The sequence below is a fragment of the Lissotriton vulgaris genome, unplaced genomic scaffold (assembly GCF_964263255.1).
Source record: "Lissotriton vulgaris unplaced genomic scaffold, aLisVul1.2 SCAFFOLD_701, whole genome shotgun sequence".
In the NCBI taxonomy this organism is placed as follows: Eukaryota; Metazoa; Chordata; class Amphibia; order Caudata; family Salamandridae; genus Lissotriton; species Lissotriton vulgaris.
Window position 1 is genome coordinate 603,749 of NW_028248859.1, and position 26,031 is coordinate 629,779.

Consider the following 26,031-nt stretch of genomic DNA (forward strand, 5'->3'; position numbering starts at 1 on the left):
GTCGTTTTGAAGACTCGGGCCAGAGGCAAAGCGACCTTCCTGGTCCAGAGGTGCTCTGACTGTTTACTTGCACAGGGATCTCCCCAACCCCATCCCCCCATCCCTCTGAAGTGCCGGCAGATGACCCCTGTACTGTGAAGTATAAAATGGCTGCTTGAAGCAGCTGCTCCGTCTTTCTCTAATGCACTGCCTCCAGGGGAGCTGTGAGCTTGCGTCTGCCTTCGGGGAACACATTATCAGTAGTAGGGCGCACTATCCTTATTTGAGGCCAGCGCACACATTTGAAGTTGTGCAACAGAGCAAACAGTTACACCCTACACTGCTCGAGTTGGGCTCTCTGGGCAGGGGATCTCGCCTGTATAACAGGCAAAGATCATTCCCGCTTCAACATCCACCCATCCAGATTCACATTTGCTACAACACGGCAGGAGTTCATGTGCCGTGAAGCCCTGCTTAAGAACAGCTGGAACATCAAGCCACGTGTGATTATTCATGGCTCCACTACAAGATAAGGCTAAAAACGCATCAACTGACAAGCCTATATTTGAGTAGTAACCAATGTGACCTATCACGCGTTAGCTTTTCCTGTCTAGTAACATCCATAGCGCTCTGGATCTGTCTGATCGGTGACATGTGGAGCAAAGCAACTCTGACGTCGTAGCAATTTCAGTGTGGTAATACTGTCATAGGACCAAATGCAAGCAAGAAAAATATACTTCCGTGGCTGCCACCTCGTTAGTAAATTGGACTTTAGCGAGTTCCTTGAAGACACGAACCCTAGTGCATACTACTACTTGGCTAGCTTTCGCCTGTCATTGTTGAAAATTTCCAGTTCCTCCTGAAGTAGGGTGCGCGAGGTTGTGGCACCCACTACCCCCTTCCCCCTATTACTTTGTGAATTGAGCGGTAAAGCGAGCGGGTACCTGCTTCTCCGAGGAGGGCGGCCAGGAGGACCACCAGCAGCAGACTCATCTCAGGGCGCCTCATCCTCACGGGCAGCTTCTCCCCTTGGGGTCTTGTGCTTGGGACGAGCAGCGACTGAGAGCGGGAAACGGCTGACTGCAGGCGAGCTCCTAAGTGACCGCAGCGCTGAGCTCACTCGGGTTAGTGACTAGAGGGCAGGGAGGACAGGTGAGGAGGGAGGGGAGTGACAGTGTGGACGCAGAATAGAGACAAAGGTAAGGGCGAGTCTGACAGGGAGAGAGGCCCACTGAAGGGAAGAGCCTCGAGTGCCATAATGGAGAGGGATAATTAGGGAGAGAGCGAATACGCCCCTAAGAGTGATGTTACTGAAGAGGAGAGACGCAAATCAAGAGCAAATAGACAGTGAAAGAGAAGCAGCGAGGGAATAAAGACTAGCCAGGAAGAGTGGCCCACACTGAGTAGGGCGGGCCCAGAAACTGAGAGGGAGAGAGCAGGTTTTTAAGTGGGATAAAAAAAACTGGGGGTCTCTCAAAGGGGCGCGGCCAGTGTAATTAAGGGCGTGGCTTAAAAACACTTAGACTAAAAATCTGTGTTCAACATAGTGTGCCGCCCCACTTGTATTTTGCTGTTTCTGTCATTGCATCCAGATATGTGATACAAGTAACATCATACCTACAACAAGTCAGGACTATTAGCCTTGTCAATGGTTATTTGTCGCATACGATAAATAAGCAGCAACTATGGCTTGTTACATATAATATTGAAAAAGCTTCCAATTAAAGCCCTGGTGACCCTACCACAATGTTGCTGCTCTTACGTTTCAGAAAGAGAAGGGAAATTCAGAGAGAAAATGTCTCTCTTTAAAGGATTTCCCTTCCCCCACAAAGATCACCTGGCATGACGTCATGCCGTAACTTCTCCACTAGTGAGAAGTGAGCAGTGTGGGCAGCGCACATCGATGTGCCTGCTTTCTCAAAACGGGAATCTATCGGGCTGTTTTTTCCCTGGACTGCAGTGACAGCAAACTGCTGTCACTGCAGTCCAGAAAAAAAGGACCACCTGTGAAAGGGTTCAAAACAGAGCCCGATAGAGACCCATTTCGAGGCCCCATTAAAAAAACTGCCGGTGCTCAGACCCCTTGAGACCCAGCCCGCTTAAAGCCCTGGGAGAGAGAGACCTGTGCTTGTGAAGAGAAACTGACGAGGAGGAAGGCACGGTGAGGGGTCGCCGACAGGAATACAGTCGCATTGAAGATGGCAGTGGCTTAACGAAACCTTAGCCCCCCCTGCAATCTCATGCAAGGGGGCCCCCTTATTCACACCCTCTACCACCCTCTGGTTTAAAGAACCTGACCATCATAAACTACCTCAAAGGCAGCAGCAAGGTTTTCACTGATACAAATGGCTTTAAGGAAATCAACAAGTTCTGCAGTCAGGAAGACATTAGGGTATATAAAAACTGTTTTTTTGTGTTGTTGATTCACAAAAAAAAAATGAAGCTATAGGTAAAAAAGGGGACATGCTTGGTGACATGAAGGGATTCCAGGGTACAGTCATAGGGCTACGAGCATTTCAAAGTTAGTAGTGAGCAAAAGTGGTGCCTTTGTGCTACTGAAAATTCCATTTGCAATGCACCAATGGACCATTTTACCTGTCACTTTAATTTCTCAATCAATCTTTTCAGGTCAGCCATTCATCTTTAGCCCTCATTCTTTCATCACAATTTCTGTTTTGAACAGTTCACTCAGGGCCAGATGTAGGTAGGCCAATACCGGTCGGTAAAGGCCGATTTTACCGAATTTCGGCCGTTACCGACCGGTATAGGCATATTGGGATGTAGTGGACAGTAAAGCATCCGAATCGGTAAAATTACCGAATCGGTAAAATTACCGAATCTGTAAGGATACCGAATCGGAAAATATACAGATTCGGTAAAAATACCGAATCGGATAATTTACCGATTCTGTAAATATATTGAATCTGAAACATTACCGAATCGGTAAGTTTACCGATTCGGTAAGTGTACCGAATCGGTAAAATTACCAATTCGGTACAAATAACGAATCGGTAAATAACAAATGGTAAAAATGAGCATTTGAGATGTAGGGAACCTCTGAAATACCGAATTTGGCTTCAATTCGGTATTTCAGAGTCAGTAATTACCATGTATTGCAATCAGGTGGTAAACAGGTGCAAGGTATAAAATAGGCCCAAAATGCAACATTTCCTCAACTATGGCGGCATTCTATGTAATTGCGAGGCGGCTACGCCTACAGGCAGAAGGTGAGAGGGTCTGGAGGAGAGAGGAGCAGGTGTACAGACAGAGGATCACTCTATTCCAGCTAACTGACACAGAGATCCTGCAGAGGTACAGGCTTGATCCCCAAACCATCCTGGACCTAATCAGGGACCTTCACCCACTATTGGAACATCCAACCACAAGGGCCCACGCCATCCCCCCCATGTCCAGGTGCTCTGCAGCCTGCACCTGCTCGCATCTGGTAGTTACCAGAGTGTGGTTGCTGCGGTTGGTGGGGTGTCCCAGAGCGCTCTGTCACGTTTCTTTCAGAACTTCCTTGATGCAATGTTGCAGGTAATGCATTTTTACATCCGCTTTCCAGCAACACATGCAGAACTGCTAAGGACAAAGACTGACTTTTACCAGGTGGCGCATTTCCCCCACATCATAGGCTGTATTGATGGTACACATGTACCAATATGCCCTCCAGCTGCCACAGAGTACATCTATCGTAACCGCAAGTCCACCCACACCATCAACGTTCAGGTGATCTGTGATGCCAAATATGTGATCACTGACATAGTGGCCAAATTTCCGGGGAGTACCCACGACTCCTACATATTCCAGAACAGTGGGATCTATGCACGCCTGACTGCGGGGGAGTTTGGTGAAGGATACTTGCTAGGTGAGACACTGTGTGGTAATCAGTAGAATCATGTAACAGGTGGATGTGTTAGAGCATGTGAATAATGTCCTTTTTTCATTCCTAATAGGGGACAGTGCATATGCCCTCCGGTCCTTCATCCTCACACCCTACCTCAATCCAACAACACCAAGTCAGAGGCAATACAACCGGGCACACAAAACAACTAGGAACATCGTGGAGCATGTGGAAAAGCCGCTTTCGCTGCCTCCATAAAAGCGGAGGGGCCCGCCAGTACACACCTATCACCTGCTGCAAAATTATTGCAGCCTGTGCAATGCTGCACAACCTGGCGGTCAAGAAGGGGACAGAAGTGGAACTCTCAGATTTTGAGGACCATGACGATGAATATGCTGTCCCTGACCCACACACATCTGGTGGAGCAACAGCAACTGATGGCAGACACAGACGGGAAGAGGTTGCACGCAACCATTTTTAAGTAAGTAAGCCATAAACACAGCCATGGGATGCTAGAACACAGGTTTAATTCACAAATCACTTTTGTTATCACAGTACAAAAGTTTAAATTAAACACTTTTCACGCCAATGCTCTGCGTGATGTACAAGAACACCTTCAACTGTGTGAGTCATTTCCTAGATCGCTTCCCTGTAACACTAGGGGGTTGTTCAACCTGCTCATTGTCTTGTTGTCCTGCGGCCTCAGCATGGCGCCTGCTCCTCCTGGTTTCTGTCACAGGGATGCTCCCCATGCTGCTCCTGCTTGTGCTCTCCTCACTGATAGGCACTTCCATTGCAGCTGTGTGCGCAGTTTGGGCGTTCAACAGTGCCTCCAGGGCACTGGTCACCCTGCCCATGCCCCTAGTGACCTTATTAGTATTTAGCATCATGGCCTCCTGCATGTTGGAGCTCCTCGTGCATAACAGGGAAGCGACAGAGGCCATGCGGTAGAGGGCACTGCTATGGACATGTGCACAACGCCTTTCCCTGTCCCTTAAAGCAAAGTCATTATCCAGTTTGGTGCATAGTAGCTGCACCGAGTTGTGTATTCCTCGCATCCCTGCAGCCATCTCCCTGTTAACCATCACCAATTTTTTGTTGGCCTGCACCATTTCCTTGTTGTCCTGTACCATCTGACTGATGCCCTTTCCTATCTCCCCTATGTTGCTATTTAGGGAACTCAGCTGTCGTTGGCATGCTTGGATGGCTCTCCCCTGCATCCGCTGTATCCGGACCATGCTCCCCTCCAGACCTAGGAACACACTTTGACCCTCAACTGGTACATCTCCTGGCCTTTCCTGCACTCTGCGGCGTCTTCCACTACTATCGCCCATCGCTGCACTGGAGTGTGTTGTGCCAGGGCCCGCTGGCACTTGCAGGTTCAGTTGTTCCTCACGCTCAATGTCAGCTGCCACGGACTCAAAATCTGGGAGTGGACCCACGACATGCCTCCTGCCTGGCTGTGTTGGAGGTATCACGTCATGTTGTGATGCAGCCATCTCTGGTGATGAGAGCAGGAGTGGGGACTGTGATCCGCTAGGGGTTGCCTGCAATTCCTGGGCCATTTCTGTGTCCTGGCCAGGTGGATGGCTACTTGATGCAGCTTCCTCAGGTGGTACGTTGGGTCTACTGACTCCTGCATCCTCACTTTCCTCCCCCTCAGGTTGTGTCCCTTCAGCCTCCTGCGTTTGCCTATGTGATGTTTCACCTGTGGACATATATGAGCGTACATTAGATAGGCGCTACTGTCTAACATTCACTACAATAAAAATTTACACTTAGCCCATGTTCTGTATGCAGTCATTACATCTACTAGTTGTTTGGTGTGCTGTATGACATGGCCTAACATATCCTGTCTACATCTCGCATCATGCATTGGCCCAGTGTATTGCTAGCAGTACTGTAATTGGGTTTACTTGCCCACTAAGGGTACAGGTAAGGGGAATGGTATTGGGGGAATACTGTGCATGTCTCTTACCTTTTTTCCTTGCAGCTCTGGCCGAGCTGTCTACGTCTCCCAGGCCGCAGACGCTCTCCCTTTCAAGGGTTGAGGACACCATCTCCTCCAGGTCAGTCAGGGGGGGTGCTGGGTTCTTGCCTCCGCCAGTTTTCCCAGCCTGCCTGTGTATTTCTGCCATTTTTCTTTTAGTTAGGCTCCTCAGGTCATAAAAGCGTTTTTTGAGGTCCTCAGTATCCCTGGTGGTGACCCCCACAGCATTCACCTTCTCCATGATGTCCAGCCATATTTTTCGTTTGGCTGATTCTGGCACAGTCAGGGACTGCCTCTCAAACAATTTGTGATGCACCCTGACCACCTCCTCCACTAGCACCTGCAGCTCCATGCTGCAGAATTGTAATTTCCTTTTCCTCTCAGGCTGCTCTTTCTCTTGGCTGCTTGCCATTTTACACTTTTAAAAGTGTTCCAAACCCTTTCTGCTGCTTGTGCACTCTGCTCTGCTCCAACTGCCTTTTCCAGGAGGTTCTGATTACTTGCAGCTGCCTGTGTGGCCACTTCCTGCTAGGGAGGGGGAGGGTGCTGGCACATGATTGGCTGCCTACCTGGTTTCACTTTAGTAACGTTACCGAATCGGTAAATACCGAATCGGAATTTACAGATTCTGTAAATACCGATTCGGTATCCCCCATTCATTCCTATGGGCCAAAAGGCCGATTCGGTATTTACCGATTGTCTGCTACTGAACTTTACCGAATCGGTATTTTTTACCGATTTTTTTCCTACATCTCATTTTCCGATCTGAAAATACAGATTCTGTAAAATTCGGTATTTTCAGATCGGTAAAATCGCTTTACCTACATCTAGGCCTCAATCTCTTATTCTTCAAGCACTGTTACCCTTTTCCAGCATATTTAGGCCTTCCTCTCACTAGCACTGATGTCATTCTTAGCCCTGGAATTCCCAGTTACCCCACTCCATGCTTCCTGTTCTCTTCTCTCTCCCAGCTCTCTATATTCCAATTCTGTCCTCCGGTTTCATAAATTGTTTAGAGTTTCTTCTTTCAATACAAGATTATTTCCCTCATTCTCATGTTGCTGTCATGATCCCTCTCAGTTCCACTAGTTGTCCTGACAATTTCTCCCTCTGCTCTATTTCTCCTGGGTTTCTTTGCACCTCAGTCTCTCATTAGTCCATTCTATCTTTTCCAATTTGCTGCTTACCTTCAACTCTGATTCTCTCATTCTCTAAACGATAACGTTTTGCACTCACCTCTATCTCTCCCGGTTTTACTGCCACTCTAAGCTCATTCTCCTCTCCCTCCTCATATTTACCTTCAATTTGCACACATCACATTCTCCAATATCTATACTACCTCTCCCTCTTACATTTAATTTTACCTTTGACCACTAAATATCTCTCTTCAGTTAATCTCTCACTTTCCACTTTATTCTCCTCATTGTCTCACTATCACCTCTCATGCTACTGTCAGCGCTGTCTCTGATCTTCTTGCTTCTGCATCCTCAGTTTCCAAACTATCTTCATCTTTACCCTTTTGCTTATTTCCAAACCCCTATCGCACTTGTTCACTTCACAGATACCTCCCTCATTCCCATGCACCTACTTACCTCTAGTTTCTGTCTTTTATTACTCAGAATTTTCCTTTCAGCTCACTTAGCTTCAGCTTCCCTTACTCCTTACCCTTTTTATTTCCATAGTTTACACTTAAGCTGTGCAATCTTCATTCTCACACCCACAGCAGGTACTATGCAGGTAGCAGCATTGCAAGGGAGAGAAAAATGTCCTCATGCTTGTTATGCACAAGCAGCACCAGGGGAAGTTGTCTTCACACAAAAGAGCAATAGCACAGCAATGTACTGCAGGCTTTCCTGATGCTAAATAGGCATAGCAGAGGCAACTTCAGTGCAGGCTTCCTTCACACAAAGAACAGGCACACCACTAGCAACAGCCCTACAAACTTTCCTCACACAGAAAAGGTACAGCATGAACATCAGCATTTAAATTTCAAACACATCAGCGCGTTACTGTGAGCATCAGTGCGAGATTCTCTAGCAAAACAGGTCCACCATGGGATGCAGATGTGAAGCTTCTCTCACACTAAACATGAAAAATATGAGGAGCAGCTGTAGAGGTTGCCCTCAAGAAACAGATACAGCCCAGGAAACGTAAGTACTGCAAATCTCCCTCTCAAGAGTGATGCACCATGGGAAAATCAAGGCAATGACAGTCACCTTCATTAGAGAGATACTATAGTGACAGCAGATGTGAAAGGATCTCTCACCCAAACAGGTAGAACATCACAGCAGCAGAGCAAGCCTATATGACAAAAAGTAATAACGTATGAAGGGCTAGGTGTGCACAAGTGCCAACATGTCACGTGTGACACCGTCAATCATTCCTAGCATTTTATCCAAAATCACGGTGCAAACAAGGATTTCTGATCCCATGTTTAAAAGCTATACTCAAAACTACAAGTTCCAAAATGCACTGTGATCTTGGATAAAAAGCTAGAACCAGATAAGGTTTCTCATATGATGTCAGGAAAGTGTGGTTGTATGTGAAAACGTACACACCACTATGTCAAATTTTCTAGGTATATATCGTAAACTGTGATGAAATATATAACCTCAGTGTGCTATCAGGTGCATTTGGGTTATGTATTAAAGAAGCATTTTGTTAAAGTTGTAGCTTTCAGAGTTATAATATATTGGTTTTAGAGATACCTGCAGGATCAAATATGTTTTTTACAGATCATTTCTTTTTATTTTACCAATGGTTCTAATTCACCTTATGGGGCATGCCTACGTTCCATTTCAATATTTGGTTTTTGGTATCTGTATATTATTTTCATCAGTTCAGACCATTTAAATGAATATGAAAAAACGTAGTTTGGAGACTTTATAATGATCTAAGTAAAGAGGTAAGCCAGGGGACTCTGCTCCATGGAAAATAAAATGTGAATGGGTGATTGGCACTGTGTCTCACTTTCTGAATCCAGGGCAGATCGCACTTACTCCCAGGGCTGGATTTCGCATTACAGGCACCCAGTATGGCAATCTTTGTTGGAACCCTGCTCCACTGCCCAGGACCTCCTATCGGCCCCACTACCCGTGACCTCCTTCTACATGGATTCCCTCACAACCACCTGCCTCACTGCCCATGACCTCCTGCAACATGGATTCTCTTACAACCTCCCTCCGTTTGGTGCACCTCATCTCCCCATAACCTCAATGTATCAAGTCAGAGCACGCTATATGTCACAAAGACTTAGGGCTCCATTATGATGTCGGGCGGATCGCCAACGCCATGGTGGCGGTGGCGATCCGCCCGACAGAAATGCCCGCCCGCCAGCCACCCTTTTCCCCCCCGCCACATTACAATGGTAGGGGGGACCTCAGCGGTGGCAAACACCGCCCGCCACTTTTCCGCCCCGGTCGCCTTGCGGCCGGGGCGGAAAAGGTTTCATATGGTGGCGGTGTCTATCAGACACCGCCAGCCATATTTGCATGTGTGGCCATTGGTGCCTTTCCGCGGCGGCGATCCCGCCACGGAAAGGCAGGCGGTCGTTGCCATTGGGGGCCCCTGCGGGCCCCCATGTTGAAGGCCGAGGTGGAGATGCACAAGGGGGTACCTATGGTACCCCCCTTCATTTGCATAAACAAAGCGGCAGGCACCGCGCGGTGCCTGCCGCTTTGCATATGCAAATGTGAAAATGCATTTTTTGCATTGTGGCGGGCGGTGCAGAGTGCACCGCCCGCCACAATGCTACAACTACAGGATGTGCCCGCCACTGTGGCGGGCACATCCTAATAGCCCCCACGGGACCCCCGCCCTTATGGCGGGCGGTCCCAATCACCGTGTCCGCCCGTCATCCTAATGGGCCCCTTAGTGCACAGAGACAAAAAAATCATACAAATTTATAAATCAATTTTAGGAAATGTTACAAAAGACAATGTGAGCTGCAAGATGTAGGAACTTGTTCAGCCATACTGATAGGCATTATAGGCCACATGTATCGTGCATTTTACCAGTCTTAACTGTCCAGATTCACAGAATTGGGCCGTTTGAGAGCAGTAAAATGGTTTTTGGTATGTATGAATTCCAATTTGCGCTTCAGTAACTTGTTACCGAATCGCAATATGGAATTGCAAAACATACTGATTCTGTATTAGGAATGGGCGTGTTCAGGGTGTCCCTTTATTATATCAAATCGCAGGGTATGTAGGAATGTTTTGCACTGAATTGCAGTAACAAATAGTAACCCATTCGCAAATAGGAAGGGGTCCCCAAGGGGACCCCTTCTTCTTTTTGAATGTTTGCAAAACATTTTTTCAAGAGCAGGAAGTGGTCCCACAGAGCACTGCCTGCTCTAAAAAAAATTAAAAGAAAACTTTTTATTTAAATTTTTTAAATGCAACCCGTTTTTCCTTAAGGAAAATGGGCTGCATTTAAAAAACATATTGTTTTATTTAAAAAGAATCACAGACATGTTTTTCTGCTGACCCCAGCATGCCACCATCCCTGTGTTTTTTGAGAGTCCTAATGGGTCGCCCATTGCGACCTGCCTCATTAATAATAATGAGGTAGATCGATTTGCGACCCTTTAGGAAACGTTAAGTAACACTCATGGAATTTCGTACATTCAAATAGCGATTGCCTAACTGCAATTCGCAGAGAATGGCAATTCGGGAATTGCTGTTTGAAATTATGATAACTGTGGCCCTATATGTAAAGTGTGATTTCTCTGGAAAAACGCAAACTCCGAATTTAAAATGTAACAGTGGTTGGGGTTGTATATATCAATGAGAAGTTGTTTACTACTGAAAGGAACCCTTTTTAGCAACCTTACAATAACAAAAGTTTGAGAAGAAAATTAAGGTTGCGTATGCCCTGCAGTTTGCATGCAGCTCTTTGATAATAATACATAGCTCACTGTGCTTTATTATGAGGATTGTAGCATACGAACTGCAAGTACCAAAAAATTCTCTGCGAGAAAAGCAGTAGCCTACTGAGCTATCAACACAAAATGCAAATCTGAGATCTGCTTGTAGCACATTTGCAGGAGGCTCATTAACCATTTCGACTAGTTTATAATTCAAAACCATGACCAGACAAAAAAACAGCTCTCTCCAGCAAGTACACTATTCGCCAGAGTTATCCTATTGTTATTGTGCCTTAAAAAAATTGGGGCACAAAGATCTCAGCAGGCTGCTTTTGTCTCCCCTCTCGTAAGACGCCCTGCACTTCTTTCCAGTTTCCTCTCCAGTGCTCATCTCTGAGGCCCTGCACGTGCAAATTGGAAGTGCGTCAAAAAAGAGAGTGAAACATTTTTTAACCCTCCAAGCCCCCTTGCTTTCCAATGAAAGACACTCTTCAGTGAGTTATATTTTTTTCATTCACCTCTGCCACTAATGATAGGCCTCTGAAGGGTCTTGTAGGTTTTTTAAAATGTTATTTATAGTTGCATTGTTTTGAATGATATAGATTCTCGGCAGCTGGGCTGCTGGATCTGTATGGGCCCTCCTCTGACCTCTAAGGTGCAGGGGCCCCCCACACTGCGGGGGCTGGGGGGGCATCCTTTACTCCCCTGGAAGATGGAGGAGCGTAATGTGGAGAGAAACACACAATGACGGGGAGAGAGGGTGACATGGAGAGACACGGGCGAAAGTGACCTGGAGTGGGGAGAGAGTCAGGCAAAAGGAAAGACACTACAAGGGGAGACAGCCTCAGGTAGAGAGAGACCCCCCTAAGGCCGGCCCAGGAAGAATCTGGTAACAGGGGCACCTATATGCCCAAATATTTAAAGTGTGGTCCGTGAATCTCGGTGAATTTGGAGTTGGATTTGCCAGACTTGGAGTCATGGGGGTCAGTTGACCTGAAGGCCCAAGGCCTTTCAAAAGAGCTCTAACACCCCAAGTAGCCAAAGTTCTGTGTCTGGGCGCCCCATGAATAAGAGCACATACGCTGCATACAGAGCTATGCGGTTCTCCAGCCCTCCCTCCCACTGAACACCCCAGATGTGAGAGAGCGCAATTTGAATGAAAAGTATGTCCGTACCATATTTACAAGCCTGTAGCGTAAAGTTAGCACATGTAACTTTAGTAATAAGAAATGTATCTGTATTTACTCTAGAATGTGCATTAGAATTAGAAAGGTCCGTATATAGGTTGGGCTAATATAGAAGTGTGTGAAAATGCTTAAGAACAGTAGAACGTGCTAAACGGAATACATGTACGTATGTAATTAATTAAACGGAGAAAGAGATGAAATGTAAATTGAAGAAACGTGCAGACTACATAGCACTGTGTAAGAACGAGGGTATAACATTGTATTTTATGTAACATGGATTCGATTATAATGAATAAGATACTAATTCGACTATGTATATGTGTGTTAAAAGTCATTCCGTATAGAAGAGTTTGTAGGAATTCTAGAATGGTGTGTTCATATGCTATTTTAACCTAACGGACCAAGGGTTCGCAAGAGAGAAGTCCACTGCATGTAATTTAGTGGTCTCACAGGGATAGGGGGATAGCTTTGATCTGTACGTGCGAGCCAAGAGTCAAAGGCCTCGTTAAATTAAAGTGACAATGCTGGATGAAGTTTTATGGCCTAGTGAGATAACGGACGTTTGGAATTTGGGGTCCTGTTTCGAAGTGTCTGTTTTCGAGGTGACATGGGGGTTACAATCACAATTGTAATGAATAGAGCTCTGTTGAGGTGATAGACTTTGGTCTGGAAGTGTCAACTGGAATGTCATGGGATTACCAGCACGACGGAGACGGCGCCTGAGAAGCAAGGTCAACTTAACAGACGACTCGAAGAGACGAAACTATGGAAAAACCAGAAGCAGGACTACGTGAAATGTGTACGTGGTGGGCGTCTCAAGGGGGCGTTCCACCCATACTGTGATTTTGTATTTAGGGACAGCACCCCGGGGAGCAGAGGAAGAGCAGATGGCCTGAGCGAGAGCAGAAGGAGAGCAGTAGGCCGAGGACCCTTAGAGAGCAGATGGGTAGGCAGAAAGGGTACTGCTTCTCGACATAGGTTTCCATCAGAGATTAAGAGAGTTTGAACTTCTTTGGAAGTCAAACGGCTGACACCTTTTTAAGTAAAGAACTTGTTGAGTAGGGATGTCATCTAGCATAGAGTAGGGACAGATTTAACTTGTTTCATTCTTTTCTGTAAATGACGCAGCATATCCATTTAGTGTCTATGCTATTCAATTTGCTGATTTTAGAATTGGTTTTGATTGTTTTCTTTTGTAGACTGAGATTCTTTAGGGAATTTATGTTCCTTTTAGTACCTGTATACTTGTTGAATCTTATATTGAGAGGATTGTATTTGCAAATAACTTTGGGTTTATATTAAACTTTTTAAACTCTACTAGTCGTAAGTGGTTCTTCAGAGTTGCGTCAGTCTATGGGGTTGATTTAACTTATGTGGGTTTGCCTTTTACTCAATGACAGTCAATAATCGATCCAAAAAGGATGAATGAGATAGGTATCTAGGTGATCAGATAAGATATCAAAATCTCATTCCCCGCAGTTGGTAGCAGAGAAAGATGGTTGGCTTCTTGAGGAAGGCAACCTAGGTTAGGTCTAGATTACCCCAAGGCCCCTAGTCATCGAGGACCAGAAGAAGAGTCCCTGCCGAAGAAGGTGCTGGCCGTGCGAGAGAGAAAAGCAGCAGAGTCGGTCGAGAGTGAGTATAAGGGTCATGCGTTGCCAGATTGCGGTTTTGTGTTGTACCTGTGTTGTAATGTCAAGCGGAGTTGAATGCCTGTAGTGTGATTGGGAGAAGGTTGTGAGCGCGCGCAACCGGTAAAAATCTTAAGTCCAGAGAAGGGCTTAAGTGGTTCGGGTGTATCGAACATCCAGAGTAATTGTCTACCATTGTAAAGGGGGTCATGAGGTACCATTGATCGCCCGTTGGACCGAGATAGGGGGAATGTCAGAGTGAGTGTATGAGTAACGGACGCTGGTCGGACGTTTACTGTGTGTAAGTAACCTATCAGTTAAGGCGAGCGTCTGGACGTTAGGGAAAGACGTCTCGTCAGTTGAGGTGACAATTACAGTTAGACTGTGGACGTACAGTCAAGAAAAGTGATCGCTTGGTCGGAAGTAGTCATTTTTCGGTGTATGAATGAGACGCATGCAAGACCGCGAGACGAGCTGAGAAAGGAGGGGAACTGCTGCAGAGGGGACGAGTGACGTCAGCGTAGAGACGCGCTGGGATAGGCTGGTCAGCGAGAGCCGCGCAGGGATTGGTGGTTCGCCATCGGGAAGTAAACAAGGAAGAGAATTAAGGAAAATCGTAGATTCTTGAAAATGAAGTGTTTTAAACGTTTAATGGCGATCTTTAAGAGAGATAGAGGGAACTCGTATGCGGGGGAAGAAGCCCCACCGGAAGGCACACCAGCTTATCATATGGCTGTGAATGTTGGGTTACACTCAATACTATGGATCTCCGAGTGGAGTAAGCTAACAGAAGGAAATAAGGAACTGACGTTCCCGAGATACGGGACGTTTAGGTTAGAAGCATTGAATCAGCTGAAAGCGGTAATGCTCGCAACGAGACCTCTACCGAGGCCAACACAGTTCGAAGCCCTCAATGCATGGTTCACGGCGGCACAAGATAGGAGCCTGAATAGGCGCCAAGAAAGAGTGAGACGATCAGTAAGAGCAGTGCAGGGTGCTAAATGGGATGATGAAGCTAAAAAGTGGAGGGTGCAAAGAATAGAAGCAGACAAACTTTACCCAATGCTAGAGGCTACGGGAGAAAAGAAACCTCCAGAAGAGGATGAGGAGAGCGAGACGGAGGATGATCTGATAGATAGGCTATTATTGGACAGACCACCTCCGTATAACAGAGAAGCCGAAAGTCCCGAACTACAACAGGGGGACGGGGCTAGGAAGGGGGAATATAGACCGCTCCCTGTAACAGAGTGGGGACCCAAGAAAGGTGAGGAAGTACCTCAATCTAGTCCCGTACAGAGAGTAGTAGGAAGATTTGTGGTACAGAAGGGGCCAGAAACGGAGTGTACAAGGTTGTATCAACTGCCAGATGCTCTACAAGTACCTGTTACCATAGGTCCTATAGTGTCAATCTACAACCCGGAGGGAGCCCAGCAGGAGGAACAGGCACGATGGGACAGGGAAAGGGCAGAGATGGAAAGTAGGAACAATACGATCGATTCCCAAAGGCAGTTGCTAGGACCAAGGAGTCGGAGTACCCCATTGGATCCAGTAACGGATCCCTGGGTAGAACAGGGGGGTCAGAGAGGACAGATGGATCTGAGGGGACCGAAACCGAAATCCTTTAAGGAGTTAAGAGAGTACTTGAAAGAATGGGATGCTGCCGTAGAGACTCAGAATAAAAAGATAGAAACAGAAACTGAATGGAGAGATCAGGATAACAGGATCCTCTCTCACTGCGGAGCTGGCGAAAGCAGTCCGGAGTGGGAGGGAGGGAGTCAAGGAAGCAAAGGAGATACTTGCCATACCATCGGTGGCAATAGACAAATGTGTGAAGACAAGAGTACAGGATGTGGGGGAGTGCCTCGCCCCATCCTTAGTGAGGGAGAACTAAAGACACAGGAGTACCGAGATAGTTACAGGTGCACTCACCATACCCCGGACGAAAATGTGCGACATTGGAGTCACGAGAGTATGGGGAGTCGCGAAAGGTCTCACCATGCATCCAGTGATCACGGACGGGATCGCGGGAACATGGAGGGCCGTGAGGGACCTTATCGTTTATTGAGTGACACCAGACAGCAAGGGAGTTGCAGTGATTTAGAACAGAACGGAGGATCCTATCTTGCATCTAGAGAGACCGAGCCGAAAAGACAGAATGCAGTGATGGGGAATAGAACATTGTTCCACCATACCCCTAGGGAAGATGGGAAAGCTTGGGACCTAGAGAGGTGGGAACAAAGAGAAGCAAGAAGGACTCCTCATAACTCACCTGTGCCTAGACGAAGGACTCGTAGTGGGGGTGAGAGGGATGTGAACGGATCATCTAGGAGTGAGGTACTGAGGGCTGAGATAAAGGCAAAACGGCTCGATGTAACTAGTTTGAAATCAGATTTGGAGGAAATAATAGATGGCACATTGCCAATGGAAAGGATCGATCTGTATGAACAGGATGAAATACTGTTTATGGCTAAGGATGTTACTCGGAAAGCGAGGTCAGTTCATGAAAAATTATCTGAGTTGGCAACCAGGTATATGATAGACCTATCAAGAACAAAAGCTTTACAGGGTAACCACAGGCTAAATTGCACGGATCAGGATCTAGATGAGCGTAGGACGATCGGGCTGAAAATACACATACAGGAACTGATCCTGAGTATCAGAATGTGGAGGGATTTGGACAAATGGGAGGAAAGATGGTCCAAGAGGGGAACCGTCAGAAGGAGCACACTTGCGGGGTCCCCGGAGGGAGGGCTAATGCGAATGGAAGCTTTCCCTTTGCGAGAAATCGCGAACGGAAACTACGTGCATGTGCCCTGGAGTAGGGGGGATCTAGCGGCATTTACCAATTCCTTCCCAAAGCTAAGGGAGAATCCCGTCGAATGGTACAAACAGGTAGAGAGGTTCGTGAAGATCTCTAAAGTGCTGTGGGTCGACTTGAACACCCTGTTTGATATTGTAGTACCCGGAGATTTGTGGACGGCATGCAAGCTTAGTGTTGAATGGCCCATTTCCGAACCGGATAGAGATGCCCAGACGAATGGGCCATCCGAGAAAGTCATGGAAAAGTACGAGAGGGTAATGGCATGGTTGAAAGAGAAGGTGCCGTTGCAGGACATAGACTGGGTTAAGATAGATCGAACCACTCAGGAACCTAAAGAGACCGTTCACGAGTACTATGAGAGATTGCTGAAAGCATTCAAACAGTACAGTGGATTGGACGTGATGGATCCTAAAGACATAGGACAGTTTGTGTCGAAGTTCGTCCTGGGATTGAGATCAGACATAAGCCTAATGATTCAACAGCATTTGATCTGTTGGCAAAACAAACCTTTAGATGAGATCCTGAGGTATGCGAGGTACTGTAGCGATGAAATAGATTCGAAAGCAAAGAAACTTAAGGAGAAGCTGATGTTGGTGCAGATGCAGTCAGCTGGAAAGGGTGGACAGCGGCAGCAGGGAAAAGGAACCCTAGGGAAGAAACAGATTAATCAAAGCAGAGATGAGGAGGAAAAACCGAGACCTAGGGTAGATATCGCGACACTGATAAAGACAACGAGGTGCCATCAGTGTAACGAGGTGGGACATTGGAGACGCGAGTGTCCCTATAATGTCGAGACGGGGGAATTAGAACAGGAGGAGGATGAGGTTCAGAACAGCCTGGTAAAGGGAACAGCGGTCCCGAAGGGAAAGTTTATCAAAGGGGGGACTCAGACCCCTCGAGCTCAGTTCCCTCAACCGCCTCGCATTGCAAATGGAGGGAAAACCTATAGGCAACTGCCACTGTTCGTAGGAGGAGAAGAATGCTACTACGTTGATCCCCTTACAGGACAACGAGTGAATAGGGAAGAAGACTGTACCCTAGGGGCAGCCCTGGAGGTAGACCAGAGGGGACCATACATGAAGGCTGAGGTGGCTGGATGTCCTACGACCTTTTTGGTGGATACGGGGGCCACTCGATCCACTTTGAGATCGGCGGTAGTCCCAGGTCTGCCAATGTCAGGAGAGACAATCCAGGTGGTAGGAGTCGCAAATAGGAGAATGACGAATCCTCTGACAGAACCGGTGTCGGTGAAAATAGGGAAATACAGTGATGAACACCAGTTTGTGATTTGTGATTCAAGCCCTGTGTGTCTGCTAGGAAGAGATCTGTTGTGTAAACTAAACTGCACCATATATTGCACACCTGAAGGAGTAGAAGTGCAGACTAACGACGATGATGCCGACTTTAAGGTTGTAAACTCACAGGGATGTGTGGAACTATACCCTACCTTAACGGTGGAGGAGCTTCCACAGGACTTGAAGGAGATGGTGTCAGCTGAGGTGTGGGATTTTACGGGAGAAGAAATAGGACTGATCAAAGGGGTAGAACCGGTAAAGATCATGGTAAAACCCAATGCCGACTATCCAAGAACACCACAATATAAGTTGACAACGGAGACGATTGCAGGAATAAAGCCTGTGATCGAATCCATGATTAAACAGGGAATATTGAAGGAGATCGTGGGAAGTCCATGTAACTCCCCGATTATGGGTTTGCAGAAGCCTAGTGGGAAATACAGAATAGTGCAGGATCTTCGAAAGATTAATAATATTGTCGTTTTATGTTGTCCAGTGGTACCGAATCCATCAGTGATATTGTTTCAGATACCGTTCCAAGCTGAATGGTTCACGGTGATAGACCTGTGCCAGGCTTTCTTTTCCATCCCCTTAGATGAGGAAAGCCAATATCTCTTCGCTTTTAAGCTGGAAAATCGCGTTTTAACATGGTGTCGTATTCCCCAGGGGTATACAGAAAGCCCATCGATTTTTAACCAGCTGCTGAAGAAAAATCTTGAAAGTCTAGTACTGCCCATGAACTCGGTTCTGGTCCAGTACATAGACGACCTACTTGTGGCGTCAGAAACTGAGGAAGCTTGCAAAGTAGATACCATCACCTTACTAAATCACTTGGCCGAGAACGGACACAAGGTGTCTCCAAGTAAATTGCAGTATTGTCTGACAGAAGTGCAATACTTGGGCCACAGGATTGAAAAGGGAAAACGGAAGGTGTCTCCAGACAGAATAGAGGCGATCATGAAAATGAGTGCGCCCAAAACACAAAGAGAAGTCAGGATGTTTCTAGGCATGATTGGTTATTGTCGGCAGTGGATAGCCAACTTTTCACTGAAGGCAAAACCTTTAAAAAAACTGACGCACAAGGGGGTGAGTGGTCCGGTACCATGGGACAAAGATTGTTTGATGGCGTTTCTGCAGTTGAGGGAGGACTTGTGTCGTGCCCCGGCTTTGGGAATGCCTGATTACGAGAAACCGTTCTTGCTTTACTTCTGTGAAAGGGAAGGTTGTGCTTTGTCAGTTTTGGCCCAGATACACGGAAATGCCCGTAGACCAGTTGCATACTTTTCGGCTACCTTAGATCCAGTAGCCGCAGCGTTGCCCGGATGTCTCAAATCCGTTGCTGCAACGGGTGTCAGCATAGAAAGGTGTGAAAATGTGGTTATGGGACATCAGTTAGTGGTGTACGTACCGCATTCTGTGGAATTGTTAATGACTAGGACCAAGACTCAGCATCTGACGAATAGCAGGCTCACACGCTATGAGCAAGTCATATTGGCTGCTGAGAATGTGACCCTAAAAAGATGCTCTGTCTTGAATCCTGCTACTTTGATGCCACTTCCTAATGATATTGATGATGAAGTTTGTACAGATCATGACTGCCTTGATGTGACTGAACTATGCACCAAACCAAGACCAGATATCGTAGATGAGCCATTGACCGACCCTGATGAAATATTCTTTGTTGATGGTTCATGCGTAAGAGACGATATCGGTCAGCTGAGAGCAGCATATGCAGTTTGTACCATTACCGGAGTAGTGGAAGCCGCCTGCCTGGAAGGAGTACACTCCGCTCAGGTAGCTGAATTCATTGCTTTGACCCGTGCCTGTTTGGCAGGCAATAAAATTCGAGTCACTATATACACCGATAGCCAGTATGGTTTCGGGGTAGTTCATGACTATGGGCAGTTGTGGTCTCAAAGAGGTTACATGACCTCCTCGGGTTCTCCCATTAGGAATGGAGAATTCGTGAGATTATTGTTAGAGGCATTACAAGGTCCAGCAGCTATAGCGGTTGTTAAATGTACCGCGCACACAAAAAACACAGATTTTGTGTCGCAAGGTAACCGATATGCAGATGAAGTCGCACGTTACTGTGCGGAACAGGGGTATTCCCTCACCAAGGTAGAAGTGGGGGGAATACAGGAAAGAACTGATTTGACTATGTTGTTAGAAACTGTAGACACGTGGGATGAACTGAAATGCGTCCAGGAGAATGCACCTGATTTTGAGAAAAAGGCATGGGAAACAGCTGGTTGTACCAAAAGTGAGATGGATTTTTGGATCTCTGCAGATGGGAGAGCAGTTTTACCAAACGAACTTGTTAGTCCAATGGCAAGGAGATTGCATGGACCAGCACACATAGGTAGAGATGCCATGGTGAGAGTATTCAGACAAACGTGGTACAATCCGAAGTTTAGAGTAGCAGCAGAAGCAGTATGTCAGCGTTGTGTGATCTGTCAGCAGCTAAACGTAGGAAAGAGAACACCAGTCACATTGAGCCACATAGGGAGGTCTGGGGGGCCTTTCAATAGAATGCAGCTGGATTTTATTGAAATGCCCAAGTGCAATCGCCTCAGATACGTCTTAGTGATTGTCTGTATATTTTCCAGATGGGTTGAGGCTTACCCTACACGTAGGTGCGACACACTTACAGTAGCAAAATTGTTGCTTAGAGAACTGATACCGAGGTTTGGGGTGCCGGCCTCTTTGGAATCGGACAGAGGAACACATTTCAACAGCGAAATAGTGAAGATGCTATGTTCAGCCTTAAGTATAGACCAGAAGCTCCACTGTAGTTATCGACCAGAAGCTTCGGGGATTGTAGAGCAAATCAACAGCACCATTAAATCCAGACTCGCCAAAGTTTGTTCATCGACGTCCTTGAGCTGGCCTGATGCACTTCCACTGGTCCTTATGAGTATACGTAGCACGCCAGATAGAAGGACAGGTCTCTCTCCACACGAGGTGCTAATGGGGAGGGCTATGAGACTGCCATCGGTTCAGACTGCAGCACTGTTGAACATCACAGACGATTTGATCCTGGACTATTGCAAGGGACTATCTGACGCCATTCATTCTGTGTCCCTCCAGGTCCAGGCTGCAGAGGTTCCATCAGCTCAAGACCTGTGCCATGACCTGTGTCCGGGGGACTGGGTCCTGGTGAAGAAACATGTCAGGAAGAACTGTCTAGATGTGCGCTGGCGTGGACCATTCCAAGTCATACTAGTTACGAACACTGCAGTAAAGTGTGGAGGCTTGCCCAACTGGATACACGCCTCACACACCCGAAGAGTTCCAGCACCTCTGGAAGAAACAGCTCCTCTCTCGGATGAAAATCCAGCGGAAAGCGGAGAAGCCACAGAGAGGGAAAGTCAAGCTGTAGAGGTGATCGAAGAGGCTGAGCCTGTGTCGGAACAGGCTGATGACGGTCAGGACACCAGTGAGACCGAAGATTCAGATCTAGACGAAGGAGCTACGGACTCAGGCTCTGAGAGTCCGAGAAGATCAAGGAGGGTACGTGTGCCCTGCAGAAGATACGCCACCCCTGAGTGGACCTATCTAGCAGCAGATGTCTTGGGGACAGAGATCTGGGAGAGTGAGAGAGGTGCAGGTGACCAATCTCGATCCAATTGTGACGGTGGAGATATGGATGTTGACGCCTGGAATCGAGACTGAGGGGTTACTGACCTTCACACTCCCCGTTCCCCTTTACCTAAGTCGGATCAAGAACCTGGGGCTGAATCGATTAGAGTTTCCAACTTTGGGTCATCCAATACCAGCACAGGAAGAAAAAGTCATTCGTTTAGAACTGTTGGAATATGCCATTAGAGCTGCTGGTACTAGAATCATTGTAGATGCATAAAGACTTTGTGATTAAGCCATAAAGAAGAAGATAACCTAGCACCGAGTGGAAAGAAGAATAAAATTAGGGATTACTTTTAGAGGATGGAGAAGGGTTAGGGTTGTCTGTTGCTGAAAATAAAGAGACTTTTTGTTGGTTAAGAGTGCTTCACAGACTGAGAAATCAAATAAAGCAAATAAAGACCTGAAAAAGAAAACTTTAAAAAAAAAAAAAAGAAAGAGCCACGTTGTTTGATAACATGAAGACTGGCAACCCAAACCGAAAGGGCAAATGCATAATAGGCACACTAATAGCAGTAGTAATTTCTCTTATCATCACAGTAGTTACCATATCATACATAATAGGACATGCAAGTGTAGAGGAGACAACAGATGTAAAGCCTGTAACGACTTTGAAACCTGCTCTTGTTGGGAAGAAGGAGGAGAGCAATGAAATCCGTGAAAAGACGTTACTGGCAGGTGAAGCTCGTAGGTTACACGTAGACGAGTCGCAGGGAAATTTTAGATCAAACGCATATGCCAAGTTATTATACGAGTATATTGATGCCATGGAGGCCAAAGATTGTTATGTTTGCATGCAATTGCCGGCTTCCGTAGATGAAGGCATCAGATATCATCACCGTCCACTGACATATGGGATAACATGTAGTTTATTGCTCAGTATATTTTATGGTCGAGAAGGGTTTGAGTACTACTTTTCAAATTATGATTCGGTACTGCCTGAAGTCCCGAATTATAAACAAATGAATAAGTTGGACTATTACAAAAAGGAAGATAGATTAGCAAAATTCTTTCTTCCTATGGATACATTAGATACTTCATATGCACGCCGAAATAATCTGACTTGCAAAGTGTCAGAGATTGAGAAAAAATTCATTGGACAAGTTGATGACCGGTACAGGAGGCAGAAGATTCTAAAATTGTCAGGACAATGGAAAACAGATTGGACCGAAGAGGAAAAGGCACACAAAAGGAAGGGTAGTAATGGTCCAATAGCTTTGGATAGAACGCAGAAAGGAAAGTTATGTTTGACTCGAAGCAAGACATACTATGAGAGTGTATTTGTAGGTGAAGTTAGTCGCGAACATGCTTTCCGGTTAGAGCACTATACAAAAGATTTCATGAAAGGGATGCAAGCGATTCCTAATGTATATTTTGTATGTGGAAGAAATGCCTATGTAAAATTGCCTGACAATTGGTATGGTTCATGTTATTTGGCAATTGTCTTCCCCAAAATATATCATGCAAAGGATTTAGAGATCATAGAGGGAAAGGCTTCGACAAGAGGGAAAAGGGAAGTAGGAGATGTTGAGGTAGTTGGAGACGTATTTGGAGCCATGTTTCCTCTTTTAGGTTTGATACTTAATGATGTTAAGATCAGGAGATTAGCTACAGTTGTGGATAGACTGTCTGCTAGTACTGCAAGGTCATTGATGCTAGTAGAAGGAGAGATGCAGTCGATTAGGGCAATGGTCCTTCAGAACCGTCTTGCTTTAGATGTTCTGCTAGCAAAAGAGGGCGGAGTCTGCAAGGCTCTGAAGGTCCAGGAATGTTGTACTTACATTTCAGACAATTCAAAACCACTTGAGAAGGTTATACAGAACATTACTGAGATACATCAAGAAATCGAAGATTTGACAAAGATAAATGTTTGGGAAAAAGTAGGTCATGGAATGGGAAAGGTTGGAGGTTGGTTTGCCAATCTCGGTAAAAGCATTGTTTGGTACATCTTGAAACCTGTCTTAATAATTTTGATTTGCATAATCACATTGTGGGGTTTAGTGCGATTGTACAAATGGTATAGGTCAAACCGGTTGCAAAGGTCCATGAGAGAGCAAGAAAGGAGATTAGCTGCTTTGCAAGATCAGCAGTATAGAAGTTTGAGAGCTCTCGAGACGATAAAAAGGGGGAGCCTTGCAACTAGTTCTGTATAAAGTAACATTCAAGTTGAAGTATTTGTGATGACCCCTAGAGGTCATCAAAGGGGGGAACTGAGAGAGCGCAATTTGAATGAAAAGTATGTCCATACCATATTTACAAGCCTGTAGCGTAAAGTTAGCACATGTAACTTTAGTAATAAGAAATGTATCTGTATTTACTCTAGAATGTGCATTAGAATTAGAAAGGTCCGTATATAGGTTGGGCTAATATAGAAGTGTGTGAAAATGCTTAAGAACAGTAGAACGTGCTAAACGGAATACATGTACGTATGTAATTCATTAAACGGAGAAAGAGATGAAATGTAAATTGAAGAAACGTGCAGACTACATAGCACTGTGTAAGAACAAAGGTATAACATTGTATTTTATGTAACATGGATTCGATTATAATGAATAAGATACTAATTCGACTATGTATATGTGTGTTAAAAGTTATTCCGTATAGAAGAGTTTGTAGGAATTCTAGAATGGTGTGTTCATATGCTATTTTAACCTAACGGACCAAGGGTTCCCAAGAGAGAAGTCCACTGCATGTAATTTAGTGGTCTCACAGGGATAGGGGGATAGCTTTGATCTGTACGTGCGAGCCAAGAGTCAAAGGCCTCGTTAAATTAAAGTGACAATGCTGGATGAAGTTTTATGGCCTAGTGAGATAACGGACGTTTGGAATTTGGGGTCCTGTTTCGAAGTGTCTGTTTTCGAGGTGACATGGGGGTTACAATCACAATTGTAATGAATAGAGCTCTGTTGAGGTGATAGACTTTGGTCTGGAAGTGTCAACTGGAATGTCATGGGATTACCAGCACGGCGGAGACGGCGCCTGAGAAGCAAGGTCAACTTAACAGACGACTCGAAGAGACGAAACTATGGAAAAACCAGAAGCAGGACTACGTGAAATGTGTACGTGGTGGGCGTCTCAAGGGGGCGTTCCACCCATACTGTGATTTTGTATTTAGGGACAGCACCCCGGGGAGCAGAGGAAGAGCAGATGGCCTGAGCGAGAGCAGAAGGAGAGCAGTAGGCCGAGGACCCTTAGAGAGCGGATGGGTAGGCAGAAAGGGTACTGCTTCTCGACATAGGTTTCCATCAGAGATTAAGAGAGTTTGAACTTCTTTGGAAGTCAAACGGCTGACACCTTTTTAAGTAAAGAACTTGTTGAGTAGGGATGTCATCGAGCATAGAGTAGGGACAGATTTAACTTGTTTCATTCTTTTCTGTAAATGACGCAGCATATCCATTTAGTGTCTATGCTATTCAATTTGCTGATTTTAGAATTGGTTTTGATTGTTTTCTTTTGTAGACTGAGATTCTTTAGGGAATTTATGTTCCTTTTAGTACCTGTATACTTGTTGAATCTTATATTGAGAGGATTGTATTTGCAAATAACTTTGGGTTTATATTAAACTTTTTAAACTCTACTAGTCGTAAGTGGTTCTTCAGAGTTGCGTCAGTCTATGGGGTTGATTTAACTTATGTGGGTTTGCCTTTTACTCAATGACAGTCAATAATCGATCCAAAAAGGATGAATGAGATAGGTATCTAGGTGATCAGATAAGATATCAAAATCTCATTCCCCGCAGATGTGCATGTCTTCCCTGATCCACACTGCCAGGGGCACCATCAAAAGGGCAAACGGGGTCCGGTGGCACTTTAATTTGCTTTGAGATCATCCTTTTCCTGAGGAAGATTGTTTTTAAAATTTGCTTACAAAGTTGAAACAAATTGAGGTAGTAAACGAGGCACACGTGGATCTTTCTGTATAATGTTAGATATAGATAGTTAAAGAAATACATTTAAGATCTTGTCAAACCTGTAATGCAGCTCAGACAAACCATACTCGCATAGTTGTACTAAATATTTCACTGATGCATTTTGACTTGAACTGATCAGTACAACTTCTTTAGAACTGTTGTTTTGCCTCTTAACATATAACAAGAAGAAAAAATAAATACATGTTATAAGCTAATTAGTCTTTATTGATAAAGACTGTATTGAATAAGACCGTAGCTCTATTTCGCCCTAAAAACGTAAGCATTGTTTGTTTGGAGCACTCAGTGTGCCACTCAGGGGTGTACGCCCCAGAGTGTCACCCCTGACATGCTGGGGCAATTGCCTTTCATTGTCCCATTTGTCATCATCAATACAGTAGATACAATGCGATTAGAAGACAGATGTAAGAAATTTGAAATATATCACCATCCTCAATGATGTTTGACCAAATTGAGAGTAAAGAGGCAAAGATATTTGGTTAATTTAAACAGATTCTTTTCAAACATGTGGTAAGTCATGGTATTGTATGCACTACCAGTCCCCACATGATATTAAATACAAATTCCTTTCTCTTCTATTACATGCAAAAAGTGAGGGCAAGTGGAATTAGAAAGAAGAGTGAGTGACGAATGTTTATTTTTCACTTCGGTTCTTTTTCCATGTTGGAAAGTTGATCACTACCATGTCGATGGAACACAGTCTGTATGTTTCACAAAGGAAAGCTAAATTATGGATACCTCAGAGGAGTTATGCTTTCCAGTGAGGTTGTGAATTAAGGAGAGTTTGCGGTTTCAGCATATTTGTGAGATTGTGGGGCCAGAGGTGGTGAGTTGGAAACATCAGGGA

General features: G+C 45.6%; 1 long non-coding RNA gene across 1 annotated transcript in view; it reads right to left on the minus strand.

Annotated features, from left to right (window-relative positions):
* Positions 1 to 1,091, minus strand: part of LOC147663785 (uncharacterized) — a 106,141-nt gene extending 105,050 nt beyond the window's left edge. The window contains exon 1 of the long non-coding RNA XR_015305231.1: positions 924 to 1,091. This is a non-coding gene — a long non-coding RNA (uncharacterized LOC147663785). The remainder of the gene's footprint in view (positions 1 to 923) is intronic.
* Positions 1,092 to 26,031: the final 24,940 nt, after the last annotated feature.